Raw genomic sequence first — 15,428 nt, 5'->3', positions numbered from 1 at the left:
TGATTTTTATGGATGATTGGCTGCATTTTAGAAGAGAAAATGGAGGATTTTTGTGGGTTCGAAGGGTCGGGCCGCGACATTGTTCTTGCTGAGCCATGGCCCTCTGAAGCATCTAGGTGGCCTAGAAGAAGGGCGGGCCGCGACATGCCCTAGCTAGGGCCGCGGCGCGCCTGCCCTGTTTTGGGTGTGCTCTCGGGTTTGGGGGCGGGCCGCAGAATGGCCTCATAGGGTCACGACTCTTAGTGCCATTTTTGTACTTTAAAGTGTGTTTAGGCTTGGGAACTCAAAGGTTAAGGCTCGGGATGGATTTTATCACCCGGATTGATAGAATTCAAGGTCCCGGAGATTAGAGTTATGGCTCGAAGCTATTTAATGGAATAGAACTTGATGGATGATTATTGTTAATGCGTTGTGATTAGGGTTTCGGCAAGGCTCAGGTTAGGGGACTATGCTCGGGATATCGGTGCTTGGAAGCTCGGGACGTAGGTAAGAAAACCACTGTTCCCATAGAGCTTGTAAGCAGGGCAGAGCCCTATATGATTGTATTGCAAGGCGTAGCCCTTTGATTGAATTTGTTCATGTTCAGTATATGCTTTATTATGCTATGAATGAAAATGTGTGAATGTTCGACAAGAGTCGGGAACGGCGCAGGCCGAGGTCGGCAAGACCGGGAATGGCAAGGGGCCTGGAACAGCGTTAGGCACGTGGAGTGCAAGGCCGAGTGCGGCAAGGGGCCGGAAGCAGCGTTGAGCACGTGGAGTGCGAATTGCCAGGGCGAGACCCTAAAGGATACCTGGGATATCCTCACAGTGTGGACCGCGAACCCAGGGCTTGGTAAAGCGCCTGGGACGGCATGGCCGTATGTGTTTAGCCTATTGATGGCCTGTGTTTATAAGCTAAGTGTATGTTATGCATATGTTTTCTGCTTGCAAGGGTTTTCTTGCTGGGCTTCGGCTCACGCGCGCTCTGTGGTGCAAGTAAGGGCAAAGGGAAAATGGACCAACCATGAGTACAGGAAAGCGTGAAGCGGCGCGTACATGTTTGGCCTGCCTGGCTGCCACAGCCAGTGATTTTGAGAGATGATTGTATTAAAACCTAGATTTTGTCGTCTAGTCGACTTTGTTGTACCTATATGTTGTAAATATTTCTAAACAATATTTTGGGATCCCAAATGTCAAACACTTTATGTTTTTCAGTAAATGGAATTATTTTTGAAGTTTATATCTCTGTTTATAATTTAATTACACTTTTGACCTAAAACCTCGATTAGCGAGTTGAATGCACATTTTAAACTCACTTATTAACGGCTCTAAGGAGGTAGGGCGTTACATCGCCGTCGGCCTCATCATTCTTTTCAGGAATAGGAGGGAGCTCGCGGATTATGGGAACATTGGCCCGCGTCCTTCTCAAGGCCAGGGTCTGGCCTTCATCAATCAGCCTACATGCCAACATCGTGTCATCAGACACGAGCTGGCGGTAGTCCTTCTCATTGGACGGGAGCCCCGCCAAAGTCTCGTACTGACCCCCAAGGGTCACAGATCTGGTCGTCCTTGCAAAAATGGCTGCACGAAAACATTCCAATCAATATACACACAAGGAAGACTAAGTATGAAAGGAATTTTATGCGATCTGAGGAAAGAAAACTTACGGGGGCGGTTGAAGTATCGGTGTTCGCAGTTGCGGAACCCGTTCGACATGAAGAATTGGTCTTTGAAATCATTAGGGTGATTGGGCAGCTCGATGTCTGTAGGCGAGTTCGGGAACTGAGTCAAGTAATAGAACCCGTCCCCTTGACCCCTCTGGTCCGGGCTGGCTTTGAGGCAGAAGAAGTAGAGGATGTCCGCCGGAGTGGGGACCTCCCACTCATGCTTCAGAAAAAGGTATTTCAACCCCGCCAACAGCCGGTACGAGTTGGGGGGAGCTGGAACGGCGCCAACCTCACATAATTGAGGAAGTCCGCAAAATACTGATCGAGGGGAAGAAAGGCCCCAGCCTTCAGATGTTCATCACTCCAGGCCACGAAATCATCCTGGAGTGGTGAACAGCTCCGCTCCCCCTCGTAGGGAGGTCGAGCGATTAAGGCACCTTTCCTAGCCTCAATGTTGTGGGACAAAAGGATTTTGGTGACCCTTCCTTGGGTCGTTATCTTGGAGATGATCCGCTCGGCCTCGAAAAAGGCATCAGGGGCAACTGTGACCTTCGTCTCCACCACAGAACCAAACTAAGGAAGGGGGGAGTCGGGGACGACCTCCTTTTCCTTGCGAGGCTACTGGGACAACGAACCAGCCGCGTTCTTTTTAGATGCTCCTTTCTTTGGTGCCATCAGATCGCCTATCGAATAAAAACGACGGGGTTTTTAGTGGGCGACGTAGAATATTTGAACAGGAGAAATAACAAAGGCGAGATGTCCTAAGACGCGAGCTAATGCAATATCAGCCTGCGTGATGCCACGCGTTGCCTGTACCACGCGCCTAGGTTTTCCAACAAACCCTTGATATTCAGGGATCCGTGTGTCAGGCGAGTCAGGCCACTACTTGCCTTGGGAAGAGGGTTTTAAAGAAAAACCGCCCAAGAAACGTGACCCTTAAGCTACCCAGCTTTATACCCTAAAAACCTCTCGCCTTCCACACCCCGAATGGGTATTTCCTAAATTTACCTAGAAACTTACCCCAGAAATTTACCCAGAAATTACCTAGTTATGAACATCACAATCCTAGTCATGTTTTAGGGTCTACTCAATACGCCTAAAATCTAAACTTGTGCACCAAAGTGATTCAGGAACAACCTACTGTTTATCACTACGAAATGTAGATTTGCATAACAAAGAAAAAGGAAATCAAAACATACGGAAAATAGAAAACTTACAATATATTTTCCAAGCGAAGGTTGCAGGTAGCGTAGAAGTAGGAGTCCTAGGGGAATCCTTAAGACTGGAGTTCTGAAGGGTTTTTGTGGTGAGAGTATGGGGATTTTTGGGATTTTAATCAGAAGAAGAAGAAGAGCTTTTGAAATTCGGAAGAGAGAAAATAAAGAAATTTTTTCAATAAAAGGTGATGAGTACTAAAAACTGCCGACCCTATTTATACGTAAGAGGCGTGAGGAAGCGAGAACCGTCCGATCAAATTAATACGAGGGTCATAACTCGAAAGACAAAATGATAGCAAAAATGTGGCCAGGCCATTTAATACAATCCTCGAAACCCAAACAGACGCCAATCACGACGTTCCACGTGTCTGATACTCAAGTAATGGACAGGGTCCGAATGCTCGCAATAGGCGTTTAAAAGTCCCTACCGTGTAAGTCCGAAGTACCATCATGGAGCATGAGCAGGGACTTAGGGGGCAAATGTACGCCTAAAAAATCAGCACGTACCTTGTTGAGAAAGCTCGGGTACGACGAGCTAATAAAAAGCTGTAATCTATGCACCACGTGTTCACCTCTCAGCCGAGGACATTCGGTACCATCCCCTATACAAATAGCTCGAGCTGATGAGACACTTAGCAACCTGTCACCTGGAACCACTTCATGCAATATGGCATCAAAAGGCACGAGCTAACATTACGTTAAGCTCATGGTACGCCAAAGGTCTGACGTACCTCAGGGTCTTTATAAAGTTGACCACATGATATAAACGTGCATAAAACATACATCACGTGTCTGTTTTATTCCCGAATTCCCGGATACACAATATAAATATGCGTGATCAGACACCAAACGCCTGATTTAGGCCATGCGGCCCATTACCTTTTTTATCTGTTGATTAGACAACACTTCAATGTAAAATTTAGATATTAATCATCAATGTCGCAGAAATGATGTGAAGGATCAAGAGATCATGGGATGACCTCAATACCTACCCAGAGATCATTCTCCTATAAATACCAAGATCCTGGGTAGTGCAAGGGGTTGGATTCTGTAATGCCCCGAATTCTCCGTTATGGTTTAATGACGGGAATAGTAGGCCGGGAGGGCCATACTTGTTTAATTATGCCATTAATTGATAAAATGCATGTATAAGCGGATTATATTATAATATGATGTTAAATGCATGCATGTGTGTCCATTTTTCTAATTACAAGGGTGTGATGGTAATTTGGCCCGTTGAGGGTAAATTGTTTACTTGTATGCATGTTGGTGGTACATTTTAAGACCACATTATAATGTGGGTTTGTTCGATCCATTCGACATGAGACGATCATGGTATGTTTAATAGTGGTCTGGTCATAACAGGCTTAAGCTCGGGGCTCGGGGTGAGTCTCGGGGTGATTTTTAATGATTAGAGTGTTATCGGGTATTAGAGGGTAACGGGATATGAATTATTGGCATTTGAGATTATTGAGAATAGCGGGAATTGGAGAGCGTTAATTATGATTAACGAGATAGGTTGGAAAGGAAAAATATTCTCTTGGGAGCCTTTAGAAACCCTTAAATGACCTAGGGGTATAATGGTCTTTTTACCCCTAGGATAGATATAAACTCCTTTATGCTGTAAGTTGATAAGAGAAACAGAGCAATTTCTTGAGCTTCCTGCACCTTCTCTTTCTTCCATTTTCTTTGTGATTTTTGGTGATCTTGTTGAGGATTCAATCTTGGAAAATAGACCTTGGGAGTTTGGGAGAGTGTTCCACCATTGAAGAGCATCACAACCTGAGTTTGAGGTAAGTTTCTAGCCATTAGTTTACTGGTATACTTTGTTTTGGTGTTAGTTTTTAGCTTGTGTTTTTATGGTGGATTGTTGGAATTGGTGGAAGTTTTGATTGGGGTTTATCTTGGGTTTTGCTAAGGGAGTGGTATAGATCAAGTTCGGGGGTTGTATTGGAGGTTTGAGTGGTGTTTAAACTTGGTTTGAAGGGTTGGTTCCAAGAGAAAACGCAAGGGAAGAAAAACAGGGGTTTTGGCTGAACTGGAGGTTGCGCTGCGGCATGGCCGGGGAGGGCTGCGGCCCTTGGAGGATGCTGAGTTTGGGTGCCTCTGTTTGAGGGGCGGGCCGCGGCATGGCCAAGGAGGGCCGCGACCCTTAGTGGCTTTTTGGCTTAGGGATGCAAGCCTTAGGCCTCGGGGTCGATCCTACTACCCGGTTTAGTAGTGTTTGATGTCTCGGAGGCTAGGTTTGGGTTTGGGAACCCTTTGTTATTCATTTTATTGATGGAATCCCATAATTGGTTATGACCAGGTAACCGCCAAAGGACCAAAAGGTTGATCGTTCTCAAGGGTCGTTCTTTTATTCATTCTAGCTTGAATCAAAGGTAAGAAAATTGCACCCCAAATGTGACATGCGTGGTTGTTCATGAGGCATGTTGGTTGTATAATGTGGACATGAATTTATTGTGGAATTTTTATCAAATGTTGCTCACTTGTGCATGGTACTGACTCATTAGTCAGATTTGGCAAAGGTGCTAGTATCAACTGTGAAGCTGTGACTTATTAGTCAGGTTCGGCAGGGTACTGGGCACTAGTCGCATTGTGTCGACTCATTAGTCAGGACGGCCTTAGTGTGTTCAACGCAAGCCAATAAAGATTAGATCTAATCGACTCTCTGCATTGAATGACTCAAAGAGCATTAATGCCGGACCGACCTCAAGGCCGATGAATAATATAAGCGCTTGAAGGCTAGTGGCTGACCTAGCAACCACTCTTCCACTTGAAATAGTGACTTGCTTGTTAGTCACTCAGTATGGTTTACCAGAACTTATTGAAGGCTAGTGGCTTACCTAGCAGCCACTCTTCCATTAGAATTAGTGACCTGTTTGTCAGTCACTCAGTATGGTTTATCAGGACCTCAAGTGATTTTCACTCACCTGTTTGAAAGCTTTGAGCTCAGTGTGATTATAATGATAATCATTCGATGATGTTTACATATAATGCTATGTTTTCTTGCTGGGCTTTGGCTCATGGGTGCTATGTGGTGCAGGTAAAGGAAAAGAAAAGCTCACCTAGCCTTGAGTGGAGAGCTTAGGTGGTGATGTGTACATATGCAGCCGCTTGACCACCACGACCAAGGAGTTCTCAGAGGAACTAGGGGTTTTACCCTATTTTTGCCGCTTAGGTCGGCGGGGTTTGAAATTGTAACACCCCAATTTGCTAATAAGGTTTAAGACCTTGTTTAGCGTGCCTGGAGGGCAATAAGTGAATTAACATGATAATATACGAATTTGAATGAATATGTGATTAGAATGCATGTTTAGGTGGTATAATTATGCATTTGGGCCCCGTTTGTATGTTAGGGGCAAATTGGTAATTTTAGCCCGTTGAGGGCATAAATGTGATAATTGTATTATGTGATTTGTACCACGTGAGTGTGGTGTTATTATTGTGATGCACGCGTCAAGACAGTCCTAGAGAGCTAATTAGTATAAAAGTCACAGCGGGATTTTATACCCGGCTCGGAAGGAGCCTAGGGGTACTTTGGGAATCTTATAAGTTGAGTTGAGAATTAGTGGTTATGGTTATTGGTGTTTGAGTAACCATTAGTTACTGCTGAGGGTAACAAGTTTAGATGGAAATTGGTAAAATTGTAATATAGGTAAAAGGACAAGAGTGCCCTTGAGGTTTAGTTAGGAAAGGATTTCTATGAAGGGGTAGAATGGTCATTTGGCATGAGTTTAGATAACTTTCAGCTGGGAAAAAGGGTACACGGTTTTAGCACTTAGTCATATTATGGTTTTTTTGCTAGAAATTGAGAGAAGAACAACTAGAAGGAAATCTAGGGCAAGAAGAAAAAGAAGATGAAGAGTAGAAGGAGCTGAAGTGGGAAAGTAGGAGGAGAATCAAAGAAGCTTAAGGTTGAATTCTTCACGTGAGGTAAGGATCCTATGCAATTTTAAGGTTTGATTCTGTTTTGGTTTAAGAGATTTGAAGCATGGTTTAAGTTTTTGATCTATGAGTTTAGATTTTCTGAAGTTTGAAATCAAAGGTGTGGATTTTGGGTATGATTGTGTGTATGATCTTGATACTAGTGTTTATAGGTTGTTAGATGGTTCATTTGAGGTTTCAAATTGGTGTTGGGGTCTAGGTGTGTGTTTAGGTTGGTTTAGAGGTGTTTTGGAGCAGGAAATTGCAGGAGAAAAACCCAGAATTCTGGTTTCGCATATGGGTGCCGCGGCCCTGTTCTTCGGCGCCGCGGCGCGAGGCTGAGTCAGGGGGGGGGGGGGACTTTCTGACTTTTCTGGGCGCCGCGGCCCTCACGGGTAGCGGCGCGACGCTAGGCTATTTTCAGGATGGGAAAATTTGCATTTTTGGGCATTTATTCCGGGGGCTCGAGGGATGTTTCCGATGCATTGTTTTGGGAATTTGGGGGTTCCGAGAGTGTGGGATTGGCCCCGGAAAGTGGTTTTGGATTGGTTAGCATTAAAGGGTGTTTTATATGTGTTGTGACTAGGTTTTCGGAGAGGCTCGGGATAGAGGATCGTGCTCACGACCTTAGTGCATCAGAAAGCCCGGGATACAGGTAAGAAAACTGTAACACCCGTAGAGCAGGGCTTGGGCCCATAGTTTTGTTGCAGGGCGCGGCCCTAGACTGTATTATTTCTAGGATGTAGCATTACATGAATGATTATGTATTTGATTGTTATTTGAGTATGCTAAATGTGGAAATAGCATAATGAACAGCGAAGGGTTGGGAACGGCGAAAGGCCGAGAACGGCAGTGGGGCCGAGAGATACAACTTAGTACATGGAGTGCTTGTGGTTAGGGTGAGACCCCAGTGGATACATGGGATATCCCTACGGTATAGACCGAGATCCCAGGCTTTGGTAACGCCTCTGGGACGGCATGGCCGTATATGTGTTGATTATATGGACTGTCTGACTAGTTATGAGCTATCTGTTGTAGTGACTGTATAATATGCATATGTTGTGTACTGCTTTAGTTTTCTTGCTGGGCTTCGGCTCACGGGTGCTCTGTGTTGCAGGTAAGGGCAAGGGGATAGTCAACCAACCATGAGTACGGAGAGCGTGAAGTGGCGTGTACATGTTTGGCCTGGCTGGCTGCCACGGCCAGTGGTTTTGGGAGACGATTGTATTAAAACCTAGATTTTGTCGTCTAGTCGACTCAAATTTGTAAATTATATGTTGTAAATATTTCTAAACAGTATCTTGGGATCCCAAGTGTCAAACTCTCAACGATTTATAGTAAATAGAATTATTTTCAAAGTTTGTTTCGCTGTTTATGATTTAACTACACTTTTAGCCTAAAAACCTCGATTAGCGAGTTGAGTGCACGTTTAAAACTCACTTAGTAACGGCTCTAAGGTAGTAGGGCGTTACAGAAATCTTGGAACTGTAGTGCCCTTTTTGAGTTGTAAATAACTTGTAAATGTTCTTGTGGGCCCATGAACAGTTTTATGTATCAATAAAACATATCCTTTCCTTTTTATTGGTTTTCACTTAACTTGTTAATAACACTTAGAACACGTTTTTAACCAAAGGACTCAGGCAATGAGTCAAATTTTTGGTTCACCGTAACTGTTCTGGGGTAACCGGGGTGTTACAGATTCTTTCTGTAATGCAAATACTCTGTAAAAATAGAGAGAAGTTTATAACAATAATATCAACTCGTGGACTAGGGGGATTTTGAACCTCCGAACCACGTAAAAAGGAGTGATCATTTTCTTGGCAGCTAATTGCCAACATCCTTGAGCATTATCATTATCATTTTCTTAGTACGGTTTATCATTAAGCACTAATCCATCCTAGTTATTCATATAATTTACTGTTGGCGAAAAACCGCGTCAACAATAATAATTAATCATGTAATAAAACATGTAAACAACGGAATTTGATTGAACAAAATAATTTATACTACTACTTATTGATAATGAATGAATTACGTGAGAAATGTGGTTTTATAAGAACATAAAATCCAACACATATATTACACCCAGTCATAAAGGATTAGTTTATAGCTCTAGCGAAAAATGACAAAGAGGCCAAGTGGCTTAGGGATTTCATGAGGAATATCCTAATGGTGATAGTCGAGCCACATTAGCTAGACCCTACAATGACATAGACTATGAGAAATTCTAGACATATAAGTCTAAGTCATGGATATGTGATATAATCGATTCAAAGATGGAATCATATGTGAGAACTTGTGAGAACTTAACGAATCCGTTTACCAAACCTCTAGTGAGATTTGGTTAGTTATACAAATTGAGGGATGAGACTAGAACTCCTTGACAAATATATTTCCAATCCAATGATGACAACCTAACTCAAAGCTTGTATACATCACGTGTAGAGTTCAATGGGTAAGAATAAGTCAATGATAAAAGAATAATTTCAACATTAACGACATAAAAGTCCAATCTAGGATGAGTTAATGTTGGTTGCTACCAGATATGAGGGTTAAGCCATAGACTTTTAATGAAATTCAATTGAAGAGCAACTAGCATCTCTAAAGGTAGCAAAGACGCTGTAAGAATTTCACATATGACCTACAGGTGGAGCCGCCTATCAAGAGAGTAGGAGTTTTCTCTCCGGATGGTTCATGAATGGATAAGCACAAGGCCATAAAAAGTTCTGAGTGCACAAAGTGGGAAATACATGAGTAATTAGATAGAGGTGTGTGAAACATTACAAATTTTTATCACTAGAAATGTTGGGTTTTAAGAATTCCTTAGCATTTTGGTAGAAGCTTTGTAGTGTTTTCACTAAGATAAAGTTCAAACCCAAAATGTACTTTATTTTATGGACTAATATTGTTTGGCTAGAGAATTGATGATGTATTTAACAAAGTGGGGGAATGTTATGATTGGTTAAATACATGGTGAAATTGGTTGGGCATGAAGAGGTGCAAAAACCATAACGATTTCACTAAAGTCAACATGAGTAGCTTGACTTTCGGTATAGGAATTTATAAATAATCGTTTTAGGTCCAAAGTGTTTATTTTGAGCATATGAGAGCACCCAAAAAGTTTGCGAGCATTTGGGGATGTTTTGAGACAAGTTTTGGAGTGCCAATTCAGAGGCATCAACGATGCCTCACCTCTGGGAGGCGACGTGTTGCTCAACCAAGAAACAATAGACCATACAACGTGTTGCCTGGTGCTAGGCGATGTATTGCCTAGCAGTCAATGCATCGCCTGGTGCCAGGCGACCTGTTCCTTAGGTTGACCGTACAATTCCGTACAGTGACATGTTTTGACTCCAAAATTCAAATTAAAATGCTTTAATCTCATTGGTTGAGTCTAATGAGGCTCCTATACTATTTAAAGAGGTCATTTGAGTTAATTGGTGAATTGATCACTCACCTCTCCCTCTCTCTAAACCCCCCCCCCCCCCAACTCTAGCTCTAAAGATTACTAGTTTTCTCGAAGATCTTCATCAAGAAAGGTTGACTTGCATGAAGATCGAAGTCTTGTAAATCCTAATCTCATTCCATTGTAGTAGCTTAAAGAAATCTCAAAGGGAGGCTAGGAATAGAGATTTTTGGACAACAAATTTGTAAAGCCCTATTACTAAGAGACCATTATACTATGTATTTTAAATAGTGCTAAACTCGTTAAAGAAGTCATTTGTCCATAACCATGTAACTAAACGTGATTAACGGTTTAGGGTTAAAAATTTTGGTCGATGGTACCATCGTTTCATTAAAACGTTTACCTCATACATGGGATCCCAAAATACATTTAAAATGTTAACTACAATGGAAAAGTTACAACCAGCCGACCTAAGCGGCAAAATAGGATTTGACCCTAGTTCATCTTTAAACCCTCGACCGTGGTGGTCGAGCAGCCGCATATGTACACATCGTCACCTAAGCTCTCCAACTCAAGGATGGTCCAACTTTCTTTTCCCTTTACCTGCACCAAATAGCACCCGTGAGCCAAGACTCAACAAGAAAACTTAAATATGTTCATAAGTAATTAATAACATGTTACTAAATCATACTAAGCATGCCTAACAGTAATAACCTTACTCATGCATGCATACCATTCATATAAATAACTACAACGTCATATGGGACCAATTACCCTACATAAATGAGCAATGCATCATACCGGGGTCCAATACCCAAAATACATAATTATGGAATCATACTGGGGCTTAGCGCCCAAACACATGATTAATAAATTATACTGGCTCAGCGCCTTAGGATATGGGACAAATGAGCCACCCCGGGGCGCTTTGCCCTGTCCTTTGTATAACCAGCCTTAGAGCTGGCCCAGCGTACCTAACACTCTAGTTTTCTCATGACCAATAGGTCGGTCAAGTGTATGATACACTCATGGTTAGGCATAACCATATCAACCAGTGTTCAACGTGCTATTGCCATCCTTGATTAATGAGTCAATGCTTTACGACCAGTATACAGCGTGCTAAGACCGTCCTTGCTAATAACCATAATCATGCACATTCTCAGGCGTTCATGCCCTATTCATGTTCCTGTTCAACAATCCGGGCCAAGTCATAATCACATGTATCACACATCGGGTGCATTTTTCTTACCTTTGGTCCAAGTACAGGTTACCAATGAACGACCCTCGAGCATGATCCCGGTTCCGAGACCCTAGCGATAACCTAGTCACAACCATAATATAAAATCCCGTCAATAACGAGTAAACAAAGGCTTCCGGACTGAGTCCTAGCCTTTAGAACGTCGAATCCTACTAAACCGGGTAGTAGGATCGATCCCAAGCCCTTAGGTTTGAGTTCTTATCACTAAAAACCCATTTGGCCATTTTTCCCATTTTGAGTTGCGGCCCCAAGCACTTGAGCTGCGACCTGCTCAAGTCAGGGGCCCAGCCTCTTCTCTGCCTGCGACCCACACCGCGGCGTGCCTATCAGGCGCCGCGACCCAAATTGCTCAGCAACCAACACCTTCTCCTTCGTCCAGCTTAAGCCGCAGCGCCCAAGAATAGGGCCGCAACCCGACCTGAAATCCAACCATTTCCTCCGTTTTTCTCATTTCAAAACCCTCCATAACCCTATCAAAACATATCCAAATCCCAAAAGCCAAGTTCTCAATTAACACCATGGCCCAAAACCATCAAAACCCAAGTTCCAAACAATTAAAAAACTCATCAAAACGTAAAATCCAATCAAAGCTTAAAAACTCAAAAACTTAAAACTTAAAGCTTAGATTACCTCAAATTAAGTTGTTTCCCAGAAAAATCCTCCAGCTATCAAGCTTCTAATCTTCCCTAAAATCGTTATGACTCTAACCTTGCTTGAATCCGAGTCCTAAAACTCGAGTTTCCTTTTAAAACGCTCACGAATGCCAAATAAGAGAATGGGAGAGAGAGAACGAGACTGAACGTTCTTTTTATTTCTGATAGATTACTTCAAGCTTAAGTAACCTTAAGCAAATCCAAATGCTCGGGGTACCTCAAAAACGTTCCCAGGGGCCTAATAGTCAAAATCCCCATAATTCTCTCCTGATCTCACTAACTCCAAATATATCATCAAATATTTATTCTCATTACCCAATAACTCGGTAATGTACTAAATACCCAATATACCCATTGACTCACACCGAGTCAAGTATGGGTCCCGTTGTGACTTTCCCATTAGTTTGCTCCCTAGGATCGTCTCGTGTTGAGTAACCCAAATATATCCACATAATGATGTGTTCCCACACATATATCACATATATGTCAAATATATCCATAACGGGCCAAATTACGAAAATTACCCATTTAATCAGGAATGGGCCCATATGCATATTTAATACACCTAAACATGCATATCAAGTCATATTATAATATAACTCACATAATCATATAATGATACATATGTACATCACATAATCATATGATTTCCATAATTTACCATCTTGGCCTCCTAATCAAGGCTCTAAGCCTTATTAGGTAATTTAGGACGTTACAAAATCTTCATTTGTGTCAGGCCTTGTTACATTTTGTGATTCACATAAAATCATAGACTTATGATTTTATGTAACTTGGTTTTATATGGTTAAATCTATGGTTATATTGTGATTAATTTATATTATTGTTACATTATATCTTTTTCTATGGTTGTCTATTCTTTGTCTTGATCTAATTTATATTATTCTTATATAAAATATATGGCTATATTGTGATTAATGTTTCTAAATTCATGTCATAATTATTTAATTATGTAATCTTTGATTATCACGATTTGCATTCATATTTTGAATATGTTTCTTTAATTTTCAAGATTTGCATTCATACTTTGAATATGGTTCTTGATTAGGCTCCAGGGTTTGAAATATTGAATTATTTCTCATTATTCATTGTTGGTTTAGAAAGTGTAAGTCATAAATCCCTAACATTAATTGTCTTTATAAACCTGAAAAGAAGCGATCTTTTCTAAGTCAATTGTTTCTAGGTTATCAGACTCTCTCAAAGAAAAGAAACGATATAATTTTCTATACCTGGAATTCTAGAAGTTTCCATAGCCTCTCTCTTCTCAAACCTCTCTAGATCTTATGAGCTGAGTACATCTAGAAAGCCTAAATCAATCTGTGAAACCTACGTGCCCACACACGTCCTTGTGTGTTAGAGGAACGTCTTGGAAGACTAAGGCGTGAGCTTTCATAAGGATAGGAAGATCGTTGATTTTTACTAAAAGACTCAATGACACTTGATAGACTAAGAGAGGTAATATCTATTCCTTGTATGTGTTGATTTAATATATGTATATATGTATGATCTTGACTGGTATTAATAATTTTTTTTAAAATCCCCTCCTCTTACATTCCATTGCGTATTTTGATATTTTTCTTATTTGATACAAACAATTGAACCTAATCAACCAACAAGATCTTGATATCAAGTTGTTCCTCCTGGACAAACTCGGAGTAAACACACAAATAGAGAATATCGATCAGTGCATCCTCGCCAATTGCATCAAGATGAACAAATCCTGCCTAATGTAACCAGGAGCAATGTCATGGCAGACAAGTATCCGGAGGAGGAAGACCTATTGATGAACGACATCTGAGACAATCTGTAATACCCCGAAATCCCTAATGCGGTTTAGTGGCTGGATTGGTAGGCCGGGAGGGCCATAACTGTTTAATTATGCCATTAAATGATTATGTGCATGTTTATGTGAATTATATTATAATATGATGTTATATGCATGCATGTGGGTCCACATTTGAATATTATGATGTTTTGATAATTTGGCCCATTGAGGGTAAATTTTGTGTATTTGGGTGCCTAATGTGATTTGTGAATGAGATTCCATTATTATGGAGATATATTCGAGCTATTCGACATGAGACGATCCTATTTAATGGATTAGCGGTTTTGTCATAACGGGGTCAATTATTGGGTAATAAGAATGTAATGCCCCAAATTTCCTAATAAGGTTTAGGACCTTGATTAGGAGGCCGGGAGGGCCATAATTGATTTATTATAGTATTTAATGATTATATGCATGTTTACGTGAATTATATTATTATATGATGGTGGATGCATGCATATGGGAGAATTTATTATTGTGAGGGTATTTTGGTAATTTGGCCACTGTGGGCGTAAGTGTATATTTTGGTTGCATGATTGTGATTAATTAATATAGCCACATTATAAGGTGGATTGGTTCGAGCTAATCGACATGAGACGATCATGAGATGTAAGTGTTCGGTCTAGTCATAACGAGTTTACGTTCGGGGCTCGGGGTAAGTCTCGGGGTGAATTTAATGATTAGAGCATTACCGGGAATTAAAGGGTAATGGGATATGAATTATTGGAATTTGAGGATATTGAGAATAGCGGGAATTAGAGAGCGTTAATTATAATTAACGAGATAAACGGGAAAGGACGGTTTTACCCTTGGAAACTTTTAGAGGGGTTTATTTGGCTTAGGGGCATTATGGTCTTTTGACCCTAAGGATATATATGACTTAGGAAGGCTGTGGATTGATGTTAAAACAGAGCCTATCCTCTCTTCTCTCTTCCATCCCGTACAAGCTTCCTCCCTCACCTTTCTTTGAATTTTGAGAGCTCAAATGGAGGTGTTGAGCTAGGGGATTAAAGGTGGCAGCTAGGGAATCTATAACAACCATCAAAGGGGATTCAAAGCTGTGTTAAAGGTGAGTTTTAGTCTTTAAGTTCAGGTGATACTCTGTTTTCTTCTTTGATTTTTCAGCTTTGATTTCTTGCTAAAAGTTTGGATTCAAAGGGGTTTTGATGGATGATAAGATTGGGTTTTGATGAGGGGAGGTTATGGGTGTTGTCTAGGGGTTTAATTGTATGTTAGGAAGAGGTTTTATGATGATTAGAATGACTAGTTTGAGAGGAAATAGCACAGGGGAAATTCTGGTGCGTGTGGCCGACTTGGCTGGTTTGGGCTGGGCGCCGCGGCGCAACAGGGGAGCGCCGCGGCCCTTGGTGTCTGTCAGGAGGGAGCCCTTCTGTCTGAAGGGCGCGCCGCGGCGCAGCAGGGGAGGGCCGCGACCCTTAAGGCCATTTTGACCAAAAACATGTTTTTAAGATTGGG

This window comes from Humulus lupulus, chromosome 2 (assembly GCF_963169125.1).
Source record: "Humulus lupulus chromosome 2, drHumLupu1.1, whole genome shotgun sequence".
NCBI lineage: Eukaryota > Viridiplantae > Streptophyta > Magnoliopsida > Rosales > Cannabaceae > Humulus > Humulus lupulus.
Note: the sequence above shows the minus strand (reverse complement) of the source record.